A 6,514-nucleotide genomic window follows, 5' to 3' on the forward strand; every position below is an offset into this window, starting at 1 on the left:
TGGGGGTTGTGGGTAGCGACTGAATCTGATATTTGTTAACTTACCCTTTGGTGGTTTGTTAATACGAGAACGAGTTGAACCATGGACGAGTCACGAAGGTTTGAATGTTGTTAGCGAGACGACCATAAATAGTTTTTTCACAATTAAAACGAGGATGATTTAAACGATTCTAAACGAGTTAACGATTTTCAAACGATTTTAAACAATTTGGGTGAACGATTGGTTTTGATTAGTGTTTAGATAACGGAACGGGTGTAATGTGATGAAAGCATGGTGGATACGCCGCTGGTACTTCCTATATATAAGTGTTTTCATCATATTACATATCGTGGCGTTATTTAGTTCACTTGGGTAAACGATTTTGAAACGATATCATACAACGATGTTTTACTAAGAAATATAAACTAGACGAGTTTTTAACAAGTTTTTACAAGATGTTTTACAAGTTGGTTTTCTAAAACAAATGTTTTTGGGTTAAGAAGCATGGCTACGTGATTTTATAAATGATAATCAACTTGATTTGAGTTGGTTAACTATGTTGCAATACATTTTTCAAAACAAGGGTTGTATTTTGATTCTTGTAGTCTAATAAAGTACCGCAACATATAAACGAGCCATGATTCTGACACTCTTATAAAACATATGTACTCGCCAGCATTTCTTTGCTGACTAAGTTTTTACATATATTTCAGGTGTCGATGCTTGATTGATTTCTAGGATGCATGCTGTGACACCTGTGTCACTTCAACCATCAAACAAATACCAAACCAATGAAATATTGTATTTCATACTTGGGATTTGTATAAATATGTGTATCGTTTGCACATATTAATTCTTGTTCGATTTCGGGTTTTAAATCGCTTTCTGGAAGGCTATACGCGATCTGATTCGTAAATATAACCAGTTTAAATGCAACAAACACTCCGGAATAGTGACATAGGCTTAACATACCTTAAATAACCCTTACATAACTTAGAAATAAGTTTTGGATGGTTTTGGTATGCCGAAATCAAGTCTATTCGCTTACAGGGACTAAATTCGACAAACTGCGAAAGTATGTCAATTTGTACTGTAACGGACATTCCGGAACTTGACCATAAGTTAAACGTACCCTAAATATCCTTTACATAGCTTTGAAATAGGCTTTGAGGTCTTCGGTGTGCTAAAATAAACTTTTTGGTCATTCAGGGACTAAAAGCGTCAAAAAGTGCATAAGTTTGCATTTTCGTGCATAACTTACATTCAGAATACTTCCGGACATCCAAAAAATTTATGCAAGCATTAAAATATTTTATTTTAGTGTTTGGCATGAGAAAAATCTATCCGTCGCGTAATTTGGATCGTCTTTCGCGCTTATGCGCATTCCGTCGTAATTAAGCGAACATCGCGATCGTACGACCAAACGAACCGACATCCGGAATATTTTTGAGCATATTTTGAGTCCCCTATACTTTAACATCATTTTAGAGCCTTGAAATGAGGTTAACGGGGCTTAAACGTGCCAAAAATGGGCCGAAATGCATGTTTCCCAAGTTCAGGGACTAAACTGCAAATTCTGGAAACTATGCCCAGGCGGCCCGCGTGAGAATTTGTGTATTCCTTAAGCGGGCCGCGTGAGGGTCCCAGATCAGCAAAAAAAATCTAATCCAGCTGTTACCAGCTGTTCCACACCCTTGAATCTGGTTTTTAAGCATTCTAGGGGCCAAATTTGATGGTTTTTAAGAGCCCATGGTATCCAAATACCATGTGCCCACTTGGACGGCCGAGATCGAAGCACGTTTCGCGATGCACGATCCTAACGGTTGTGCCTTTCCTATAAATACCCAACCCCAACTTCATTCAAACCCACTTGATTCTGAGATTTTCTCTAAGTTGGAGTTATAAACACTTCATACCTGAGAAATACTCGGAAATCAATCTTGCGGGGACCTTCTGTAAGTATTCTTTCGCGTTTTTCGTTCGTTTTAGCGTTAAAGCCAAACTGTGTTTGACTTTCTGCATTGACCAGTTTATGGTCAACGCGAAGTTCGTTTGAACTTCATAACGTGAGCGTAATCACGATGGTTATAGTCCCTAGTGACTATACCTACTGATTACCACGTTATCTAGGCTCAGTGACGAGTCGTAGTTTCGGCCAAAATGCGTTTTCTCGCGTATTTTGTAACCAAACTACTCTAGGGTATTAAAACCGTTTGTTTTAATACCAAACCTGTTTTCTAACATTACTAAACATGTTCTAGCATGTTTAGCTCGTCGCTTTTAGATTTGTGCTTGTTTAGGGTCGTAAAGGTAAGCGATCTAATCAATCGCTTATGCATACGAACCCGACCCATTTGGTCGATCATTAGGATCCGACCAAACACTTTAGGTGACCATAGTTGTATAGGGAATAACCGTCCGAGGTTATACCTTATGGTCACGACGTTTAAGTAGTTGTATGATAAGTAGTTCTTATGCCTTAGGTAAATTACCAAAATGCCCTTTTTACGCTAAAATTCATTTTAAGCCTATGCAACATAATTTTTAGTATCTAAACTGATTTAGCAACAATATTAAGTATGTTAAGGCATATTTCACTTGTCATAGGGTTACTTAGGCGTGCCGAACGCGTTTTACGCGAACGACGCGTTAAAGTAGCATAAGCTACCTAAACGGGTCGTAATGGGTCATAAGCACTAAGGTTAGGTTTCATTTTAGTATGTAGGCTTTGTTTAACCATATCATATGAGTTCCAATACTCATTTGGTTTATGAAACCTCATACTATCCAATCTCCCGATTTAGGTCCGGTTATTTATGTAGTTATCTATATAGGGTGCCGTTTGATTCCGTGATCCCTCTAGCTTCGCTTGGCTGTTGTTCAAGACTTCTAAGCACCCTCAAGTGAGTACATAGTCCCCTCTTTTACTGTTTTCCAAACATTTTGGGTGAAACACATGTGCCTACTTGCTATTTTCGTGCTTTCTTGTTTTCACATCATATACTTGCTATGTTCATTAGTACACTATTAGTACATGATTTCATTATGTTTTGCTATGAATGTTTACTCGACATGCTAAGCACATTGTTTTACATTTCATTTCTTTTGCTATGTATGTTCATTTAACATGCTAGCACATTGATTTACATGATTTTTCTGCTTTGTATGTTACTTAGCATACTTAGTACATTGTTTTCACATAACTTGTTTACAATTGGTATGACATTTGGTTTGCATAAACAGGTTGTTTACTACATTCATTAACATTAGTTACGCCGCTCGGTAGTAAGTAATGGTACCATAGGACTTGACAAATCCCGTTCCTGACATCCTAGGTTTGTTTGGGTGTAAGGAATGACTGAATCCGTGAACATTTTACTTTGATAACCTTTACTCTAAGGTTATCCTGCTGTCTCAAGGCTTGAATGTAATGCGTTATCTTACCACATAAATGTTTGTATCAATAAAACAAGTTTTCTACTTGGCAAAACATAACTTTTTGATTTATTCAAAATACTTTGTTTTGTTCCTTTTTACTTATGGTTAAGTATTCTCATTTTGTTACTTACCATACATAACTTTTGTTTACACATAACTACATGACTATATTTTGAGTTTTAAACATTGACAATGGTTTAGACAAGAACATTTGATGATTGGTTTGAACATGAACTATATGCTTTGGTGGTTTGTTTAAGTGACTTAAGTAACGATATGTGTGTAGTATGCTACATGTGACAACCCGAATTCCCGAGGTTAGTATTATCCTATTCCACGACTCTTTTGTTTGTATCTACATGTTGTCGGCATCTTAAAAAGGTTATGGTTGCTAGTGGGATTACGTTGCAAACTTGTTATTAACGCGTTAAACACTTGATACTAATCCTTCGACCCTAAGACATAAGGTGATCCTTCGACCAGAGGTAATAAGATCCTTCGAGGATCTTTCGAACTAAGAAACACCAAGGATCTTTCGAGCTAAGAAACACCCTTCGACCCAAACTCTATCTTTCGAAGATCCTTCGAACTAAGACCCAGTCAAGCCTTAACTTTCGGCCCAACTTATTACCGGCCCAAACCCCATCCGTTTTATAAGATGTTACGTAGATTCACAGCACAAAACATTCAATCATACTGCAAACCCTAGAAACCTCCCTTGTTTGACGGCAACAACTCTTTCAACCAGGGCCTCGTATCTTGATCCACTACACACGCACACTCCGGTTAGTTTAATACTTTTGAATTAGTTGTCACGATGTTATAATTTCTGTGATATGATGATTGATTGATGTTATTGTTCCAATTGTTTACGCGTTATGTAATACGATCGGATTGGGTGTATGATTGTTAATCTGTTGTTATGTGATGATGCTTAGACAAATTGGATCGCATGTAAGATGTAATCGGCTCACATGTATATTCGATATTCCTACGGATTAGACTGGATGATCCAGGATTAGGATCAAACAAGTATTAACCGGCTGCTATGGGGTCTCGTATAAATGATTTGGTTGTTTTAGTATGATAGCCTGGAAATCCGATTGGTTGCTCATTGTGATGATTATTGCTTGTGTTTGTTATATTAGGGTTCATATGAATTTAATGATAAAAACTCTTGTTTGATCGATAATTGATGGGTTGGGAAACTGGTAGTGTTGATTGATATTCATAAAAATAGAAAACTGACTAAGTTGATTGTAATCGAATTAATGGGGATTGTAACAAATTCTGCTTAAATTAGGGAAACAACATAACTGTTTGATCGAAAGGTAACACTTTGTCGAAAGATAACAATTGGATCAAAACATAACAGTTCGGCCGAAAGATAACAGCTGGCCCGAAAGATAACAGCTGGCCCGAAAGATAACAGCTGGCCCGAAAGATAACAGTTCGGCCGAAAGATAACAGTGCGATCGAAAGATAACTATTGTGTCGAAACATGACTATTATGAACCGAAGGATAACTGTTGATCGAAAGATACCTGTGATCGAAAGATAACTGTGAACCGAAAGATATTGGGGGGTTATGAACATACTTTGAATGATGGAATTTGTGCATGATTAATTGGTATGCCATGCTTAGTGATGAATGTTAACACTTGTATTCGTGTACACTAGCTGATGACTGAATGTGAAATGATACGTGTTGTGCTAGTATGCAAACTGATTGTTATGTGTAACTATCATAGGGCTTGGTAAATCTCTGTTGTGAAACAAGTAATTAACTCTACCGAGCAAACCAAGGTGAGTTCACTACATTCGAGCATGCGTCCCAGTGGTTGGGGACAGTCAGTGGGTATTCCATGGGGGGAATGAGTCTTTGGGTAAAAACGAGTATATTGGTTAATATTCTCACCTATCATCATTTGTAAGTCCCTCATCGGGTATTAGTTAGTAGCGCTACTTAGGTTTGGCACCCTCACCCCGTGCCTGTAGAGGACGGAGGTGAACTAATGACCCAGTCTGGCCCAGTACTAGATAGGAGTACGTGGGAAGGGCAGTCATGTATTTCAGGAGCCGTCCGTGTTTGGAAATGAGATATTAACAATATTACTTGCAGTGGTTATTGAACGGTTTTACACACAACGGGTAATAAACATTTTCTAAAACTGTGAACTCGCCAGCTTTGTCTGATAACCATGTTACATGCTCGCAGGTCGTTAGGTATCTTGGAATTGGGAAACTTGCTATCTGGGAGTGCTGGAGTGGTCATGGATCGAGCCCTTTGGATTAAATTACATGTGATACATTGATTTTAAGCGTTATTATGAAACGATTGCTAAACAACTTATTACATGCTTCCGCTACACAACTTTTGAGAATTAATAGTATGTTGACAACTTATGTTGGTAAAATAATGTCATGATTTATTTAAATATTTAACATTGGTTCAATGTGATTGGTGGCTCGAACTCTGATGCGTAACACGCCTCGCGGGGTTTCCGCAGGTGGAATTTTGGGGGTGTTACAGTTGGTATCAGAGCCACTGGTTATAGTGAACTAGGTTTTAAAACGTTTTATAAAACCAGACTATAACCGAACAACTTCGAAAATCGATCATGACACTCAGCTCCAGATTGCAAGGTTCGCTTCTCTCTCACCTTATACATTACTTGTTCAACAGTCACACACTCACAACGTATATGAACTGAAACAATTAGCACCATAGTGACTTGATAGCGTGACCCCACACATCGACTCATGCGAGTCATAGACCTGTGATATCATCTGTTGTGTTGTTTTAACGGGGGAAACTTTGAGCGCGAGCTAAGAAGCACTGAGATAAGCATGCAAATTGCTTTATTATTATGGGTGCACACTTAATAATAACGCGGGGTGCATGCAAGTCCCAGTGAGACTTATCGAGCGTGAGGAGGGTTCTGCCCTACTATGTGTGAACTTGGTAGTACGTAAATATCAGTATGATACTTGACTCCCATCTCGTTTCGACTCCTAAATCGGTTTATTCCCAACTATAGAAACATGAGTGGACGAGGACACGGACGTGGCAACATCACCACGACTCAGGCCGAGT

This window comes from Helianthus annuus, chromosome 14 (genome assembly GCF_002127325.2).
Source record: "Helianthus annuus cultivar XRQ/B chromosome 14, HanXRQr2.0-SUNRISE, whole genome shotgun sequence".
Lineage (NCBI taxonomy): Eukaryota > Viridiplantae > Streptophyta > Magnoliopsida > Asterales > Asteraceae > Helianthus > Helianthus annuus.